A 21,946-nucleotide genomic window follows, 5' to 3' on the forward strand; every position below is an offset into this window, starting at 1 on the left:
TGATGATGATTTTGATATATTATATATATGAAGCTTACCGGAAATATCTTTTGTCTTTCTTGAAAACGACTACGCTTCATTTCACACCACGGAAAAAATCTACACGTGATAAAATACAATACAGTGGATCGATATTTATTGTTCTACAATTATTTACTTATGTAATGCCCGGCAAACGCAAAAACCAGTACACCATGAGACCGACTAATCTCCATTTGACTTTCTTTTGTAGGATTTTTACCCGAGTACTCACTCGCTAAATTTAAATAATGGTTTTGATGAAATTATCATTAAAATCTCAATTGTTATGTTTTACTATATTATTTAAATCGGGTTTTAGTCCCGTAGCAAGTGTTGCGGACTCACGGATCAAGGGTCCGAGGTTTGAACTTCACTCTACCTCAACTTGATTTCCATTCAAAAATGGACTACTAGAAAATAGAGAGTTATTTACAACTCGTTGAAAATAGCCACCAAAATTGAAATGTTTGGGTAAATGATAAGAACGCTAATATATCCTTTTTTGAATCAATATATTAACCGAGGCGTTTCTATTTATATTTTGATTAATGTCATTAACTATGGTGTTTAATAAAAAAAAACGAGAAAAATAATATCTTCAAATTTAAATAGGTACTAACGAATCTAATAAATTTCAATCCAGTCCAATTTTACCGTGCTATGCCGTTTGGATTAAGATAATAGGTATGAAATAGGCTATTCTCCGCCGGGTATCAAGGCGCGGCGGGGCTGGTTTGTTTATTTGGATATTCTTGTAATAATGAACAGAGTGTAGTTTCTTATTACATTACAAGTTATTTAATTTTATATTTATTTACTGATCTATAAGGATTAATAAATTATCAACCTGTCTATTGGAATAAAAAATGTTTTGATAATACTCGTAACCCAGAAGAATACCATACATACTCGAACGACCAAGAAAATGTCATAAAACTAATCCCCGATTAGTTAATTTGGCTGGCTCAGTTAGTTTGGGTAAATTTCTCCATGCCCAATGTCCTACAGCACTCATTATCGGACTGCTTACTCATCCCTTATGGATACACGTATATACGAATAATTAAATCCTACGTCTCAGTTTCTCTGAAACTTGTAACTTAAATCGTCTAATTAGGGGAATACTTAATACATCTGATAATTTACCTTGACATTTAACTTTACCCTTTATGCCCGCCTTTTCTGAAATGAAGATGATGTTTTTTCTAATCTAACTAATTTTTCAAACTAGCTTCATTTCACGGGTAAAATATTTGTTTTAAAGTCTTATTGAAAAAATGACATATTAAAATATAGAAAAGGTAAATAAAAAAACATATGAGAAAATATATTATTTACATGTCTCGATAAGCCAATTTATAAGCGGATAATCTTTAAGGATTCTTTTTTTTATTAAACCATTTTTAAATAAAAATGTGGGGTTCATAGTATCTTACTACTAACGTATTGATATAAATTGAAATAATATAATAGTAATTAAAAGGTAAGCAATAAAATAAATAAGAATTTAAAAAAACATGCTCAAATGCAAAAAAAAACATTTTCAAAAAGGAAAAACATGTTCGTATACATTTCCCCGTTATTAAATATGTATGCTGATTTTATGCAATAAATTTATTAGATAAAATAAATAAATATTTTAAGAAATTTAAAAAAAACAATGAGAAGAGACTTCAAAATAAATAAAAGACAGTAAATTTATATTAATTTTAAAAACATCTTCAAAAATAATGACACAAACTAAGTAAAAAAAGTAATATGGAATTTTTAGAAGCAATTTTAAATGCAATTAAGAGTAGTTTAAAAGTATAAAAACATGTCAACCGTTGCTGAGAAAAAATAAAAAATAACAAGCATATCAAGTTATTTCTTAAAATTTGAAAAAGCAATATAAAAATTGATTTTAAACTAAAGGTAGTTAATAAAATTTTACTAAAGCAATATTAGCAGTCATATTTTCTTTTTTAATTTCAGTAAAGAAACTTAATTAAAAATAAAAATATCAAAGTATGTTATGCGATTTGATGAAAAAGAAAAAGGGTAAGAACTTGTTATAATACGTCAATGGGATTTTTATTCAAAAGTTTTCACTACACTGTTTTTAAACAACTGTAATTCTGTATGATAGATATCTATATTAGGGTGTCCCAGAAAAAATGAAGTTTTATTTTTTCAATGCATACCCTCAAATTTTGTTTGAATGATGTCAAAACACTTATAAATAAAATTTCACGTAAATTGAATCACGGCAACCCGTGCCGACTTGCATCGGAACTTGTCAGAACTTACATAGTACGGCGCGCGCGAACTAAGTGTTAATGTGCTTGTTATATCGTGTTTGTTTTTATTAGTGAACGCATTGTTTTCGTTGTGTCAACATGTCTGTGGAGTTACGCAGTTCTAAAAAGGAAATATTTTTGGTTGGGGATATAAAACATCAAATTACAGGTTCTAAACTTCCTTCCAATGGACAAGTGCTAGCGGTTTTATTTTATAATATTCGCAAAGTCAATTTAAGCGTCAATGAAAGTGCAAATCTTACTATTTGTGAGTGCATTATTTATTGAAAAAAGGCACGTATACCGACTAAATCTTTACCTAACTGTGTTAAAAAACTTATAGCCTTATACCAAGATTGGAGAAATTTGCAAAAAGATGCAAACAAAACTCAAAATGTGTTGAGTAGCGTCGACAAGAGTTTGTTACAAATACAAAAAAAATGTTTGATATGGCACATGCCGATGCGCTTCAATTAATAAAGATAAATGAAGATAAGATTTTCTTACAAAAGCAGAAAGAGCCAGGACGACCCGGTCATTTAGCTGGAGTGTACAAAAAATTGACAGAAGAGGAGGAAAAGGCGAGTCTTAGAAATATCCAGGAGCAAAAGTGGCTGGCCACTTATTTGGCATCCATAACACCCTCTGCGTCTTGTCATGAGCCATTACAAGAAACTTCATCTTCTGATTCTGAAGTAACGGACTTACAAGAAGAGTTGTCCATTCCAATTGAGAGGAAACAGCCCGATACTTTTAAAACTTCTGTGAAGAAAAATTTCGTTACTCCGAAACTGGTGGCGGCATTAGACAGGTGTCAGTTAAGTATGAGATATTCTGTTTTTATTATTAAAACAATTATTGAAACATTTGGCCACAACACTGACAAATTTCCTATAAGCAAGTTTTCCATCCAAAGAATTTGTACAGAAAAGTGAAAACAGCGCGCAGAAGCTATAAAACTTAATTTTCAAAACGATGTCCAAGATACTGTAACTGTCCACTGGGATGGAAAACTGTTGCCGGCTTTAGATGTACGCAAATCTAAAGAGAAACGTCTACCAATCGTTATTTCATACGAAAGTAAAGAACAACTTATTGCTGTGCCAAAATTAGAAAACTCATCGGGAAGCGAACAGGCACAAGCAGTTTGTAATGCTATTGTTGACTGGAATCTTGAAGATAAAGCACAGATCCTCTGTTGTGAGACTACTGTCAATGTCAATCCCCCCTAATTATTATACGCCCATATAAAATGGACCTAAAGCAAATCCCGAAAGAAAATACCCCCATATAAAGCATCTAGAAAAAAAAATTCTACGTTCGTTTTTAGTGGTAAATGAATTTGTTATTTTGACGTAAAATCAATTAGTATACAATTCCTAATATAAGAATTTCTAATTTAATCAACTATAGATTTCCTTAAATAACTAATGAGCATATTTACACGTTTTACTTTATGGAGTCAATATTTTTGAGTGACGTAAATGTCTGAAACTTTAAAACACTCATAATACAAAAACGTGTTTCTAGAATGTTGTAGTGATTCATAATATTTTGAGCTTATTTAATTATTTGTATAATGAATAATTGAGCTTTTAACAATGACGAATACGAATTGGCACATAAGAGGCGCGTTGTACAGTATCTACTCAACGAATGAGGAAGTTAAGAGTTTATTTTTGTTTTTTCTATTTGTCAATTAAATTAAACTAAACTAATCCTAAAAAAAATTTTTCAATTTTTAAATATTGTCTTATCAGCGCTTCGACATTTTAAAGTTTTGTATTTCTGAAAGAATTCCGCGTGTGGCGTCAGAGGTTCTTTTCCGCTTATTCTCATTCAATTCTTCCCATTGGTCAATCCATGGCAAGCGAAACGGAAATCCTCCACAGCTCTCATATCATTTGTTGATTTATTGAAACCATAGAAATTAGTTCGTTTTTATTTTACTTTATTTATAATTTTTTTCGCACACTTTTACAAAACTTTGCCGTAAAATTTAATGCTCCAATTTTTACAGCGCTCAAGAAAAAAAATATTATATACAATTTCCCGCAGAGCTAAAGTTCGTGATGAGGAAAATGACAATCTAATTATTACATCATTCTTAAAAGAGCATATTTTTTACAAATACCAATTAAGATTTTTCGAAATTCATTTTTTAACCAATAACTTTGAATCTTTTGTGTTTACAACACAGTTTATTTTCACCTGATTGCATGATACACATATTATAAATGCTCCTTTTTATACCTGCTTTAAAAATATCAATTTATTGTCCTGAATATTCTTCGCAAATGGGGGAATTTTTAGCATTTCTCCCAGATTGCGCAAATTTGATATAAAATTTATTCGACTATTTTATTTTTCTAAATATATAAAATGCATCTGTACGTGTGATGTTCCTAAACTTCTCCTAAACGGCTTAATCGATTTACGTGCGGTTTTCAGCGAAATCTAGATCTTTGCGTTGCGCGTGTTTGTAGATGTTAATTTTATCAATCGAATCTGTAAAAAAAAAATAGGAGCATAAATCTTTTTTTCATTGACTTACCAGGGTTGCATTCGACGAGAATGCATATACACAAAAAAAATTATGCTGTTTTTTAGCGATAAACTGTGAAAAATCCTCCTGCATTTATGATATGGTCATGTTTTATATAACAGGTAAAGGTTTTGGGCGTTAGTAAATAAACAAAACAAAACAAAACAAACCATCACACCGTTTTCCCGTAAGGACAGGCAGAGATGATAGAATGCCACGGCACTCTATATTTGCATACATATCTCACTCCCTCTACATTCATACATCTTCTCAAGCACGTGCGTCGATTATTCCTACTTTTGACATGTCCGTATTTAAGTATTTGTTGGATTTGGTCTGTCTGGGTCTTCCTCTATTTCTGCATCCATCAACATTCAACATTGGCAATGTAAATATTTTTGGCCGTTTTTTCGCTGTCCATTCGCTCCCCAAACGAACGCAGAACTCCTTTCTTGATTTTATCGATAATGCCTATCTTAGCCTTACATAATGTACGGATCTCGACATTTGTGCATCTATCTTACATATGAGATATATATATGAGAGATCGCATTTCGACAGCAATCAGCCTACTCTCATACCTGTTTTTCCAAGTCCATTCTTCGCTCCCATGCAGGTCCATAGGGTCGGGACCAGGACTCCAATGTAAACTGCTAATTTTGACTCTTGCGACAATTATTTGACAAGGTTGATTTAAGTGCTTCGTTCACTCTGTTCCATTCTATTCCTAGTAAACATACTTCCCAGGTATATAAATTCCTCTAACTTTTTTAGTATAACTTTATTCAAAGTGATTTCACATTTAGTCATACGTGCATTTCTTTCAAAAACCATCACATTCGATTTATCAACATTCATCAGCAAATCGCTTCCCTCGCATACATCGTAGACTTTTGTTATTAGTAAATAAATAAATATAATTGTAAGTTTAAGTTAAAGTTAAATCTAAATGCCATGGGTATAAAGCACGACATTCTTATATGATGGGAATAGAACCTACTTCTAGAAGATTCAAAAAAAAATTATTTTATCCATCTGAGAAAATTATGATAGCATTATAAAGAAAATACGTTAAGCCCTTTGGTGACATTTTTCATTTCGCATTCCGTCTTCTCGCATTTTCTTCTTGACTTTGAATAGAATGAATTTATCACGAGTAGGAAATGAAATGTGATAGACTTTCAACACGTAAGTGGCTGCATCCGGAAAATGATTATACGCGATTCCCAACAGATGCAGTGAAGTGTGTTGCTAATTTACAACGCCTATTCACCCTAGCAACAGCCATACAAATGCTTTCATGTGAGGCGGTCATGTCTATTAAGCACTACGTACTTACAGGGTAAGCACAGCTCAAAACACGTGAATATCAATAAACTTTCACTTCTTAAATAAATAAAAGAAATAATTATTTAATATTTGATTGATTATTTTAATTGCTTCTGTAAAATTCATTGTCTGTGCTTGTTCTGTCGAAAATTTGGCGTGTTCGTTTGCCGAGTGGTTTTCCTTTTCCTTTCGCCAGGCTTTTGGCTTTGTGGGTCGATTTTAAAGCTTTGCTAATACAGAAATGGCTCGAGGTCAGCAAAAGCTCCAGTCTCAGGCAAAAGCCGCCGAGAAGACTTCCAAATTGAAAAAGCAGCAAGGACATAGTGCTAATGATCAGAAGAAAGCTGCTCAAAAAGCACTAGTACATGTTTGCTCTATATGTAAGGCCCAAATGCCAGACCCCAAGACATACAAGCAACACTATGAGAACAAACAAAGTTTTTATTACAAAATATTTTTTTTTTAGGAAAAATGCATTCTTTAGGAACATTTATTTAAAACTCATAAACAATTACGTTACCAGCTTTCAGTATAAGACTGACTAGAATTTCAAACTTCTTATAAGGTCGAAAATCTCAGGGTAGCTGGAAGCGTCTCACTCCACTTTTTGAGTAAAGTGCTTTTTTTACATAAGGGATAAAAAATATGTCATTTAGAATTAAGTATGGATAAATTTAAGGTTATTTATTTATTTACATATCAACGGTTCAAAGAACCAAATAATCACAGCAATGAACAATTCATTATGTAATGTATACTATGAAATAAAGTAGAGAAATTAAAACTAAACAACTAAGTAATAGTAAAATATAAAGACTCTTCTTCTGTTCATAGTTTAACTTCCCTTACTAAACGTAGAAGCATTTCTGATCTGTCTTTCCTCTTCAAAATTGTCAACAATTTTATCGATAGTCCATATCTCTTGGAGCGTATTTCAATCAATTGTCCCGTAAAGTCAACACGAACAGTTCATTTTTTTTATAATTCAATGCCAAAAAAAATAATGTTCAAAACTCGTTTATTTATTGTAGCTGCTCCAAATTTAATTTACTTTGTCCCCATTTAAATATTTTTAATACAAAACTTTGTGACTTCAAAAAAAAACTTTTTGAAACACTGTAAAATGAAACATTTGTCAGTGTGTAATAAGTTTATGTTTTTTTAAATATGTTTATTTCATTATCATATCAAAATTTTGAATTGGTCAACTTTATTACAAAAATCCCTCTCCACCACTTCTTCACTCTATTTCCTCATCCCTTAACCTTCTTACGAGCTCTTTTTTTTCTCATGTCTTATATAATATATTATTTTTCTCTTTACTGTGTAACATGTTCGCTCATTATATTTGTGAAAAATTTTAACTGGATGTATGTACTATTTTTTATAATCTGTATTCTTATAAAACAACTTTTGTTTTTGCTTTATAAATAAAATAAAAAATTTAAAAAAAAAATACAAAAAAATATTTTACAAAAGCTAAAAAAGAAACCAACTTAATATCTAAAATGACAAATAAATGATAACAATTAACGTGAGAAAATCTTACGTTCTAAATACAAATATATCAAAGTTGAAAATAAAACATAAACATAAAGTGGCTAGTATTTAACTAGGTAATAATGAAAAAGAAAAATGATTCTACAATAATACTTAGTAAATTATTCGTTTTTTTTAGCAATATTTTCATATCAAGTTTTCAATTAAATAATCTAAATAATACATTAAAAAAAGGAAAATATAGGCAATAAATCCACCAATGTATAATTTATTTAAGGTATATTCATTTAATTATTAATACAGTATGATAATAGTAAGTTAATTTATAAGTTATAATAATGGACAGAGGATCGAGAAAGTTGACAGCTTTAAATACTTGGGAGTTCACATAACTGAGGATGGAAGCATGCACTAAGAACTCGAACCCGCCTAGGAATTGCTGGAGCAACTTTTAACATGATGCGTGTCGTAACTTTAGTCTATTACTCGGTCAAAACGAAATGCTGATTTTTCAACTCTTTTACAATCCCAGTACTCCTATATGAGTGCGAATCTTGGCACCTCAACAAAGCTCAGAACACCAAACTTCTGAGTTTTGAGAGTAAGTGTTTGAGGAGATAATTAGGTATAAGGTGGTTCGATTTTATAACTAACATTGAAGTCCGAAAACGGACGCAGCAGCCTCCTATAACGAGCGTCATGAGGATGCGGCGGTGGACTTGGTTAAGGCACGTGCCGCGCACGCCTCAGGAGAACCTAAACTGAGTTGCCTCGTCTTTACATAAGGGTCGGCACCGGGACTTCATTTTGAACGCCAAGTTTCACCTTCTGCGATGAACACTTATTTATCGAGCGACAAGTCGCTTCAAGGAGCATCAAGATGAAGATTAAAAAACATTAAAATATTTTAATATGTAACGGCATTATTTCATTGGACCATCAATAATTTAACAGGTGGTGACCCCGCAAGCTGCCGTATCGATACTGCGAAAATTCTAAGTAATTTATTGCAGTCAGTAAATTACAGCGCATGTGACGTCATCGTACAAATTTACGGCCCCATATTACAATAAAATATCTTCTGTGGTAATTTTTATCATTATGGTCCGGATAAAGACTAACATTATATTGTTATTATCTACTCTGCGCTAATAAACTGGCCATTGTGGCCATTAAACAGCCGCCCTCAGCGTTTAACATAATTATTATCTCCTGATCCCGGCTAATATTGATATAACTGGGTGAGATGAATATCACATTCAATATTAAGTATTTCATTTATTGTGACTATTTTTTTTTTACGAGCAACGCGCGTCATCTCATATCTGAATAGTAAGTATGTTTCGCATTCGTAATGCCCATCATATCCTATACGACTCTGAATACACAGTGGACTAAGCTTTCGTGTCTTTTTTGTTTCTTCTTCTTCTCCGTCTTGTAGTTGATCCGAGGATCTGTTTATTACAAAGAGGTCTCCCGGGACACCGAACTCCGACGGTCTCGCCACCTTTGAGAGTCTTCCAGGTCGGAGGCTACCCTCCGGCACGTTGTTAGCTACCACGTGTGGAAGTCTGTCGGTATCATTTTTTTCCATGTGGTCGAGCAAGAATCGTTTCCTTTTCCTGCCTCATCTCCCGATATCTTCCGCTTTGCACGACTTACTAATGAAAGTGTTTTCGATGCTGTCCCTCGGCGTCTTTCCCTGAAAATAATGAGCGATGTCTTCATTTTCACAATTCTAAACAATGCTTTCGTTTTGGTGATATGGGCTCTTGGTTCTTTTTTTAACTATTTATTATTTTAAAAAATTAACATAGATAAAAAATTCAACGTACTTATGCAGAAAGAAGACAGTCAACAATTTTGAAAAAATAAATACTTTTGTTATCAGGCGCATTAAGGTCAATCCTATGTTCTGCCAAAAACAACAAGGCCGCTTTCAAACAAAAAACTGTAAAAATCACGTTCTGAAAATAGTGTTGATCACAAAAACGGCATTTCTTAATTTGCTGACAACACCAACAGCACTAGAAAAATTCCACAGCATGGGAAGATTAATGCGTACAGAAATCTAGTTCTCTTAAATATATTAAAGTGAACAAATACATAAGCATTTTAATTTTATAAAGCCGTTATTTAAAAATACCTGTTGTAAAAAACATGTTTTAGTACAGAAGACTCATTCATTCAAAGTTTTAAAACGGTATCATTCTGTTAGATCGTTTGATCTGGCGGTTTTCTGCAAAACGCATTTATAGCTAAATTAATTAAACACATACGAGTAGTTAATAGAAACCGAATTTAATAATTCATTGTAATTAATAGCTCTAATATAAAATGACTTTTGATTTTGTAAAAAAAATATTTGCGTTCTTATGATTTACCCAAATATTTCATTGAGAGGGCCATTTTTAACGAGTTGTAAATATTTGAATTTATGACATCAGAAAGGGAAAATATTTTCATACAACTCAACTACTCAAAAATGTTTTCCCTGTATGTTGCAACAAATTTAAATGTGAAAAAGTCCCTAGATTCAGCCGGTCTGCTTGCATTAGGACATACTCAAAACATTGTTGAGTTGTAAATAACTCACCATTAGAAAATAGAATCGAGTTGAGGTAGAGTGGGATTCGAACCACGGACCTTTGGTCCGTGAGTCCAAGATACTAACCGCAGGACCACAACCCGATTGTTCAATACATAAAGACACAAAATACTTAATTGTTTTACTAGGGCTGACTGTTTTCTGCAAAATGCAGAGTTGTGTGGTGAGACAGACTTTTAAAATTTTAACTGGTCAAATACATAATTCAATTATTTTTATTTATCATTTTTCAAGATGAAAAACATTCACACTGTTGTGTAAATTCGATTATTCACACTTTTCACAAAAGTACGATTATCTCAGTTTCACTTCTTCGTGGCTGGCTGCTTTCCACCTAACTACATTCAAATATAAAATTACGTCATATCAATTATAACATTACGTCATAGGTGAGCTGATTTCTGGAGGCTCAAAATATAATATAATTCGTTTGTATATTCCTAATAACTTAAAGAGCAAGAGCGAGATCTCGAGCCCTGTTTTACGCACCCAGAAATTGGACGAAATCAAGTTAGAATTCACCCATTAATAGGGTAATTGACTTACTGAATGCGGCTTCTGCGCATATATAAAATGGGCATATTTTTCTATATATATTAGCAGCTATCTGTTTTCTATTCATTATCCTGTCATTTGCAATCTGATTTTCCCCGATTTTATTACACTACTAAACTTTATTTTTGACTGGAGTAATTGTTGCAAAATAATTGAAGATCGTTTCTTCAGACTTAGTTTTAAAAAGCCTCCTTTTGTGGCGATATTCATCACATTCATTCGTATATTTTTTGTATTAAAATCCATAATATGGATACAAATTTTACTTTCCAAATCCGCTGTGAAAATGTCCATTAGACAGTTACAAAGAATATCATCCTTATCCTCATCATTTATTTATTTATAGAAAACTAATAACAAGTCAAATACAAATTGCCAAGTCCTACTGAACTGCATAAAATGCAGATCGTCAGCAGTTGCTTATAGTTAAGTTCTAATATTTATACATAAGCTTATCTGTTTAATTCTTTAACAGATAAAAACTCTTATTACTATGGATAAAAATGTATTCTCATGTGTATCGGAAATATATTACACGATGTAAAAAAAAAAGTTGTCTAAATAAAAAAAATAAAAAAAATAAAAAAAATAAAAATTAATATAAAAAACCACGTTCTTAAAGTCAGATTTTCAGCATACGTCTTCCTCTTGATTCTAATAAATTAATTTGCTTTTTTATATTTAATGAGAGCATATTTGAAACTTTTTGGTGTATTTTTGAGAGAGGATGTATGGATCAAATATTTGCTCTGCGAAATATGACAGAAAAGCTTTTGGCTAAACACCAGAAACTTTTCTGCACATTTGTCGATCTGCAAAAGGCATTTGATATAGTTAACAGAGAGAAGCTGTGGAAGGTTTTATCGGAGTATGGAGTGAATAGTAGCCTGACAATGGCTATTGCGTCACTGTATAAGGACAGCACAGCATGTGTAAAGGTGAATGGGTCATTCACATAGTGGTTTAATATTCCTAAGGGAGTCAAACAGGGATGTGTAATGTCGCCATGGTTGTTCGACATATACATCGATCACTGTATGAAAAAACTGGATGATTTAAGAATGGGAGCAAAAATGAGTGTTAACTGTCTTCTGTATGCGGATAATGCCATGCTTCTTGCTAGCAGCAAAGAAGACCTGCAATTTTTGGTAACAAAAGTCTACGATGTATGCAAGAAAAGCGATTTGCTTATGAATGTTGATAAATCGAAAGTGATGGTTTTTAAAAGGGATGAAAATATAATTTAATGTGAGATCAGTGTGGACGGAGATATTCTGAATCACGAAAAAGAATTTGTGTATCTGGGAATTATGTTTACTAGGGATGGAAAGACCGAGAAATAAATTGAAAGGAGGGTGAGTGCCGGACAGCAAAAGAACGGCTAAAAGGATCGACAATGCGAATATTGATGGATGCAGAAAACGAAAAAGACCGAGAAAGACATGGCACGATCAAGTCAATCAAATACTTGAAAATGGACATGTCAAAAGTAGGAATAATTGGCGTGCGTGCATGAGAAGATGTATGAATGTAGAGGAAGCGAAGTCTGTATGCCAAGATAGAGGGATATGGCGTTCTATCCTCTCTGCCTACCCCTACGGAGAAACACGTGATGGTTTGTTTATTTTTCTACTCTAGCGTTCTTTTCTCGCATTTATTATTGAATTTAGGGAGAGCTAGTCCATCTACACTAGTGAACCGAGTAGTATATACATTCACCAATTTATTTCTATATTTAGATAGAGACGCATGCTGAAAAACCAGCTTGGACTACAATAAAGCTCTAACGGATAAAATATTCATACATTTATGCAATAAGGATATTGGAATATCGTGTCATTGAATTTTGTTAGTTCTGAACAGGGTTTAGGTTTGTATTACTGAAAAAAGCCGACGAGATTAATTGATTCTGAAAGTGACAAATAAATCATTCTTAAAGTACAATCAGGGACCAAACATTTTAATAAAATATACCTTTAAATAAATAAAGAGATAGATCGAGTAGTCTTTCATCCTACGTAGACTCGCGTCACACCACAGCCACAAAAGAGTCAATTCGAAAGTATGGAAAATTATTTAATTGAAATCTATTGATCATTAAAAACAATCGTTTATTGGAATGGAAATATTCCGATGTTGATCTAATATTTCATGCTTAAGTTTCGCTTTCCATAAATGAATATAAGAACTCTCGGGCATTAAGTAATTTTTTAATTTATTTTAACATAGAGGGAAAACATTTTTGAGAAGGGAATATGAAAGTCTAGGCATCTACAGGGCCTTTGACCTGTCATTGGCTGGTTTAAGTGGCCACTTTACACACTGTGTAACATTCATTATTCTGCCCATGTTTGAACATCCACATTTCCTCAACTCTTCCATCTGTTGACTTTTGTGAAGTAAAAGTGCTGAAACCTTTATCACGCGGGTGAAATTCATCCGGCTGAACCAAATCACACATTAGGCAACGCCTGAAAACAATTTTCCAATTTTTATACTTCTTCTTTTACCAGGTAGTAATTCAACAATGTTTGATTATGTCCAAATGCTTGAAGACTGGCTGAATTTCCTCCGTAGGGAGTTGTTCATATTTAAAGTTATTTCAACAGAGAGGGAAAACTCTTTTGAGAAGGGAATATGAAAGTCTAGGCATCTACAGGGCCTTTGAACTGTCAATGGCTGGTTTAAGTGGCCACTGTACACACTGTGTAACATTCACCATTCTGCCCATGTTTGAACATCCACATTTCCTCAACTCTTCCATCTGTTGACTTTTGTGAAGTAAAAGAGCTGAAACCTTTATCACGCGGGTGAAATTCATCCGGCTGAACCAAATCACCCATTAGGCAACGCCTGAAAACAATTTTCCAATTTTTATACTTCTTCTTTTACCAGGTAGTAATTCAACAATGTTTGATTATATCCAAATACTTCACAAAGGTAAACTTCCATATTCCCTTCTCAAAAATGTTTTCCTTGTCTGTTGAAATAAATTTAAATATGAACAACTCTCTAAGGAAGAAATCCAGCCAGTCTGCAAGCATTTCGACATAATCAAACATCGTCAAGTAATTTTATTCGAAATAGGACACGGTTGTTTTCTTAAGTACGCAAACTTCAGGAATCCACTTATAAGTCGAGTATCTGGATCCAGTAAACAACAAGTTTCACGTTACTAATCAGGCTGCTTATTATAGGTGGATGGGATCAGTAGCAACACATTATCTAACAACTTGTACAAGTCTAGTTACGGTAATACTCAACTAAACAAAGCTAACAATTTCGACCATAAACCAATTAATTCCTTCTAAAAAGGATCTTCCAGAGTTTTCATTAAAGTTAATTTGATTTGAAAATTTATTAACATTAATCCATCGTTTCAAATCATTGAACCGAATAACCAAACTGATTACGCAATCAAATTGGTAAGAAAGTAATGACTGTTCTCAGAGCAAATATTGCGTACCGAGTTGAGAAGCATTCTCCAAAAATAATTTTGGTTCATTTAAACACAAAAACAGAGGACTGGCTTTCATTTCCTTAAACAATATTATAATAATATAATTTTTATTCCATCTCGATTGGGCAATACCCAACCGGCCTTACGAGCATTACAAAGTATTAATAATCAGGAAAACAATATAAAACAAATAAGATATTGAAAAGATAATCAAAAAGGATTTAAAGATAATTCGACTAAAAAGAGAGAAACGAAAAAAAAAAAATTAGTACAACAGGTAACAGAATTAAATAGAACGGCAGCTTGCCTGCCCACCACATACCGCACACCGCCTCTGAGAACACAAGTCTCCTTGGTGGTGCCCACATACACGGAAATTTGGCTCGTTGCCGAACAAGAAAACCTGCCAGATGTAATCTGGTAGCCTAAACATCTTTGTGCTGAAAGAAAATAATCTAAAAGTACATCATATGTACTTGTGTATTGCACAGCTCACTGGTGTATTGCTGCGTGCATGGAACCTGAAACAATTCTGTTATTTTCTTCCACGGAGCTTTGATAAAATATTTTTCTCCTAAAAAGAAATAAGTACGGGTAAACGTCATTTTACGTCAATTCGATTTACGCTGATTTACAATGACGCCGGTTGGTGCCGGCGTGGGATTTTCCAGTTTGGCCGACTGCAGCGACAGTAGGTGCCGCAATTCAAATAACGGACACACTTTTACATGTTGTTTTATTATATTACCGTGTGTGCGAGCAGCCTATTGTGTGTGTGAAATGATTTCTGAGTTAGTTTTCGTTTGGTTTTTAATAAAAATAAAAAGGTATAATTATAATTTTTATTTTAATATTTCAAACATATTCAAATATTTGTAGTTTATGCTATGAAAAAACAATCAAAGCAAATGAAATTGGATGCTTTTTAAAAAAAAAGTGTGATAATTTAATTCGGTACCGACGAACTGGTGAGTTAGTATTTATTATTAAAAAAAACATTATTTATACCAAGAGATTATTATTTATTTTGTAAACGAATTTAAACTGTACTTATTAAATACATTTATAATTTATTTTGAACACATATATAGGATATGCAATAAATAAACATGTGAGATTGTTCTTAGAAATTTGACACGGAACCTAACCACAAACACAAATATAATGGAAGATTATCTTTATATCTTTATATCTTATATTTGTGTTCATTTTACGCCGATTTTTTTTTACGCCGGTGTCTCTCGGAACGGAACCCCGGCGCAAAACGACGTGTACGTGTATTTGTTTTACAATATTAACATACAAGTACTATACGCATTTCGTGTCTGTCTGAGTTCCATTCCGTATGTGAAATGCAACAAGAACTCTGGACGAGTGTTTTCGGCTCGACGCCGACGGCTACACTCAGCTGAAAATCCTGAAAAGGAAAATTGAGGAAGGATAATGTGGTCTCGTAGTGTAGCAGTCGATGCATTCGCCCAGCATGTTTTAAGTCTCGGGTTCGATTCTGGCAAGGTCAACGTGAAATTTTTTTTCACAGATGTTTTACACTGCAATATTTCACTGTCCCTAAAATGCGGTGGCAAACGGTGATTTATTTACAGGTAAGCTGTAAAAAATATATGTTATTTGTATCTACTTAGAAGATACATAATTTAATGTAAGTGATATACGAGAATACTATAAATTGCTATTTTTTCTGTGATTCTTCGTAATACAACAAACTCTCATCCATGAAATCAACTCAAACGACGTTACTTCGTGATATATTGTATTTTATAGCTATATTATCCATTAATTTAACACATAACCTTTATAAAAGTTTATAAAAAATAGCACAATAAATTCAGTCACTATTAAGCATTCTCATTACGACTGAAATTTGATATGTTAACTGGCCAATTTGTTCTAGAAATGAATAATACGAAAAACGGCCGCGTCGAGCGCCAAATGTGTTGCGAGTCATATATCAAAAGTATTATGTCAAAGAAAATTAGTCCTTAAGGAATAATGTTTGAAATACTGTTTTCCAAATCGAAAATCTTCACAGAATTTGTATAATCTGCAATTTTCTCTTGGGGAAAAATTCTGTCACTGGGTTTTATATGTTCAAAATGCATTACACTTATTTGTATGAAGAAATAAACTGGACTAATCGCCTAGTGCCTTGGCTCATTGCTGGCGCTGAGCGCGTTTTATTATAATTTTTATTTATATTTGGAAAAAAATACAAGTAGTAGCAATGATTTATAAGAAATAGTTATTATTTGTTTGTTTTCCTGTAAATAAAGTAAACGTCAAACATTATCATGGGTAGTCAAATATTATGGTAAGCTGCGCATAATCGCTAATATACACGATTCGCCCCTGCTGGAATGATACCTGAAACGACAACTTTACCTTTCAAGTAGTAAAATGTACATTGATACGCAGAAATTGGAATGTCAATGCAATGTCCAATGCACTACTGGGTGCGGATAAAAAAATGGTGATAATTATTTGCAGACTGCTTTTAACCACATATTTTTATACATTCGACAAAAAAAACATTTAAATAGATTTTGTTTTTAAAATGTAATTTTTTGTACAAAAAGGCGAATGACCATTATTCATGTAGGTGCGAAGCAACCAACTTGGTTAATGTATTTCAGGTTGGATTTCCGATATGATCTTAATAGTTAAAAGGAATTCATTTCAAGCGTCGGCGTCGCGCGTCGGCGCCGCGTCGGTGTTCTAAAGTATATTTATGTATCTCTTAATTCAAAATTATACTCGGTTACATATTCATAAACTTATTAAGGAATTTTAGGCTGTGTCTTTGTTAAGCCATGATAATTTACTAGAATAAAAATAACACGTTATGCCATAGAATAACAAACCGGAAAAATGAAGTTTAAACAAATAAATAACACACATTCCAAAGAAGATAACACAAAAAGATTTTCAGATATTAGAATTAACATATAAATTGTATAAATTTAGTAACATACATAATAAAATATACAAAATAATGGAATCACTGAAATCAATGGAAAATAATACAAAAACCCAATTGAAATTATATTTGATGGATGGTTTATAGAGTAAGAAATTTAAGTAATAAATAATATGCCAGACAAAAGTGAGCATTAAATTAAACAATAAAATACATCGATTTGTCAATTGTCAAAATATATAATAGGCATATGGAAGAACGGAAGGAAAGCGGGATAGAAAATTATAATTTATAATTTTGCCACTGCCATTTACCATTGTTGACAAAAATATAAGTAATTAAACATATTATTTTCGTAACAAGTAATAATTCGAAATCGTTATAATCGTAGATAAATAAAAAAATGAATTGAATTATGTTAGATAAAATATGCTCTTATCAAACTGTATAGGGTACTATATATTGTAGGTCTATCCTGCAGAGATTGATGGAATCATATTTGTCAAGCCTTTTCACCGTTTCGTATTTATAATTTCTTATTTAGCTCGTAAATCTACAAAAGTACATGAATTTACTTAGTAGTAGCATAAAAAAATATTAATCACAAAAATAAATACATCTTAATTTAATTTATCGATACTTCTACATATTGTGGTTCTAATGATGAACAAGTTTCCGGGCTGCGTCCGCGGACCGCCTCCGTGTTCAACCAGTTCCAACCACCGAGAAACGTGTCGACCGCCTATTCTCTTATTAAAACCACAAACCAAAAAATATGGTTCGTTATGACAAATCACTCGCACCGCACCATAGACAAATGGCGAGTGTGGCCAGTGCAAAAAAACGTGTGACGAAGCACCTACAAATTTATTCAAAACAATCTTTTCTTTATTTTTCAGTTCTTATCTTTTGAATGTCATTTTGTTCAAATCAAATCAAAGTGAGGATAAATTAGCCTGATAGTTGATTAGCTGATAAAAATAAAAACCCCCCTATTCCAACTAAAAGAAACGTCAGAGGTCGAAATTATCAAAATTATTGACAGCCTAAAAAAATCATATTCTAAGGGCCCTGATGTTTTTAATACTAATATACTTAAACAATTAAAACACTTTATTGCCAAACCTTTATCACATATATTCAATCTAAGCTTTTCCTCAGGAATCTTCCCATCACACCTTAGCAGTCATTAGTGCACCCAATTTATAAATCCGGGCATAAGAATAAGATCGAAAATTATAGGCCAATATCATTATTTAGTGCATTTTCCAAAATTCTAGAGAAAGCTTTTAAAAATAGACTAAGTGATTATATGGAGAAACGAAGACTTAGTGACAATCAGTTTGGATTTAGACCTAGTGTGGGTACAGATGATGTGATCGAGACACTCACGGGACTTATAGTAACAAATATGAATAATAACGAGAAAACCCTCTCGATATTTTTTGACTTAGCAAAGGCTTTTGATACTAAATCACACAAAATCCTCTTAAAAAGACTTTTTAATATCTGAATAAGGGGTATCTCTTGATTGGTTTAACAGTTTTATCTCTCAGAAAATGTTGTAACGTTAGGTTAGAATATGTGAGTGTAAAAGTAAAGCACTAGAAATTAACTTCAGTGTACCACAAGGTAGTACTTGAGGACCTTTATTGTTTGTTATTTATAAAAACGAGTAATGTAACCTGCCTATAGATGGTAAAGTTGTCACATTTGCTGACAATAAGTTTTAGTTGTGAAGGGAAACACTTGGGAAAAACATACAAAAACGCAGAATTAGGAGTTAGTTATATTAAAAACTGGCTTGATAATAATCTACTCACGCTTAACACTAAGAAAACTAAATATGTAACGTATAGTCCAACAGTTAAGGGCCAAACCAAAAACGCATTATCATTAAAAATTCATGATTCAAAATGGGACAAACCCACATTCTGTAATTGTAATCAACTAGAAAGAGCGGATGACATAAAATATTTGGGGATTTTTATTGACGCTAACCTCAACTGGAGAAAGAACATTGATTTCCTAGTGGGTAGAGTAAGAAAACTAATGTATGTGTTCGTAACGTTTCGTAATATACTGTCATACAAAGTGTACATTATGGACTCTGTAATTCTGTTTTGAGAGTTATTCTAAAAAGGCCATATAGGTCTCCGAGTAAAGAGTAATTTAAATTTCCATGAGTTTTTTATGTAAGGCAATCTTATATAAGAAAAATTTTGATTGAAACCCATAAACACTGGAATACCCTAGACAGGGTACACCATGCGCACAAAACACTAAGTTCTGTGAGGAATGACTCAATGATGCATTGAGCGCGTATAGCGGTGTTTCAAAGATCTTTTATTTGTTACGGGACCAAAGCTATATAACTGAGCGCCTTACATCTGGAAAAACGAAAGTAAAACATGTTTTGGGAAAAAAAATGGCAAACGGTTGATAGACATGGGAAGTAAAGAGTCAGAAAATGTGTTGACAATTATAACTTAATTTGTACCTACATGTTATATACATACTTAAATATTATGTACATATTTATTTTATTATATACATTAGGGTGATGCTTAAAAATGAAAGTTAAAAAATTCAACGGCTCACCCTCCCATTTTGATCTCCCATATGTAAAATGGAGTGAACTAATTTTTTTTGGATTTCATTAAGTTTTAGGGGTCGCTCCCAGGCTTTAAATTTCATTTTAAATATTAAAAAAAGATTTTGAACCTGATGTTCATATTTATCACAGGCCATGAAGTTGTTGACTAACTTCCAGTTTTAGTTTCTGGTAAAGGGGTGGATCAGCTTCTCTGCATTCCAAAACTCGAGTCTGCTGAAGGTGAAAAAATTGCATCAGCAGTTTACGAATCCCTCCTTTCATGGGGTTTAATTAATAAAGTAAAGAGTATGAGTTTTGACACAACCGCATCTAATACCGGGTCTCATAAAGGGGCTTGTATTCTACTTGAGCAGAAAATGGATAAAGAAATGCTCTGGCTAGCACGAAGGCATCACATTATGGAAATTATGCTGGAATCAGTTGTTCAAAATAAAATTGGGCCTTCGTCTGGACCAGATAATTTAATAATCAAAAAATTTCAGAAAAACTGGCAATTAATCAATAAAAAAGAGTATGCGACGTAAGAAACTGATGAAGAATCTATTGAAAAGCTCCAAGATGTGAAAGATGAAATAATCAATTTTGCTAAGAAACAATTGACAGAATATCAGCCCAGAGATGATTACAAAGAACTCTTGCAACTAAGCATTGTATTTTTCGGAGGAAAACTAGAAAATGGCGTGTCATTTAAAAAACCTGCAGGTCTTCACCGAGCACGTTGGATGGCAAAGTCTATCTACTCTCTGAAAATATTCTTGTTTCGAGAACAATTCAGATTGACAAAACATGAGGAATAGGGTTTGCAAGAAATCTGTACTTTTATAGTCTTAATCTACATTAAGTATTGGTTCCAAGCTCCATTTGCTTGTTCAGTTCCAAGAAACGACTTAGAACTCCTCAAAGATGTAAAGAAGTATGAGAATGTAAACCCTATCATAGCTAGAAAAGCAATAAATAAAGTATGTGGCCATTTATGGTATGTCTCAGAGGAACTTATCGCCTTATCATTTTTTGACGACAAAGTGGGAAATGAAACTAAGAAGAAAATGGTGTAAGCTCTAAAGAAAAAAGGAGCTGATTTTTGCCCGAAAAGAATTGATGTAGACATTGAAAACATTGGTAATAAAAATCTAGAAGATTTTGTCACAAGTAATACCAAACGATTCTTTTCTATTACCGGATTAAACTCCGATTTCCTCAAGAAAAAAGTTGAAGAATGTATCAAAGACAAGGAATATATTCAAAGTAAGGAGATAGTAACAAAATTTAAGGTAGACAACAGATAGAGGGGTGTCCTTAATCCAAGAGTACAACAAAATACTGACCCTAGATGAAGACCAGAAGCAGTATATTTTGCTTCTTGTGAAGTCCTTCAGACAAAAGATCCCGAACTATAAAAAAGCAACTTTGCTGTCTGCATAACGAGTTTTTTACGTGTTAATTGTGCATCAAAATCTTTTTGAGAACTCTAAACAACTTATATAAGCTTATATTAATTATGTAATAAGTTTTTTTTAAATTGTGTAAAAATCTGTGTTTTTGTCTAATTTTCCTCTCGTTTGTTCACATCCCGAAAGTAAATTGTAACACATATATGATACAAAATTAGCTTTGGATAACATATATAGACCTTAAAACCTTATTTTGGGTTTTATTATGAAAAACAATAATATTATAATAAATACATTTTTTTTTAATAATCACTTTTGTGAAAATGTTAGATTTTTAAAATCTTTAGTAGCGACGACGATTAATACGACCCTAAATGATGATATTATTTTTGCCGCAACATATCGATTCCTTAGAACAGGCATTGCCTATATAGGAACATATGTATATATAGATCCTCTCAAGTATTCCGCTTTGCCGCACTCCTTTGCTTGCTTGATTTATCCTTATTGTTTAAGTAGAATATTTGTTTGTAATTTGGCTAATGTGATTTTTCTAATATATAAATAAATAAAATACGAAATAAACTATTTTTATCTCTAATGCTAGCAAAGCATTTTGATCGAAAAGTGTAGGTGCTCCTAGCTTTCCTGGAACTTTCTAATAACTTATTAAACATTTTCAAACCATTATAGTAAAGGTTGTATC

The 21,946-nt window shown here is 32.5% G+C and overlaps 1 pseudogene; it reads left to right on the top strand.

Annotated features, from left to right (window-relative positions):
- Positions 1–6,307: 6,307 nt before the first annotated feature.
- Positions 6,308–9,228, top strand: LOC148284420 (transcriptional regulator Simba1 pseudogene; annotated as a pseudogene).
- Positions 9,229–21,946: the final 12,718 nt, after the last annotated feature.

This window comes from Micrasema longulum, unplaced genomic scaffold (genome assembly GCF_059751315.1).
Source record: "Micrasema longulum isolate JH-2025_06_02 unplaced genomic scaffold, ASM5975131v1 h1tg000123l, whole genome shotgun sequence".
In the NCBI taxonomy this organism is placed as follows: Eukaryota; Metazoa; Arthropoda; class Insecta; order Trichoptera; family Brachycentridae; genus Micrasema; species Micrasema longulum.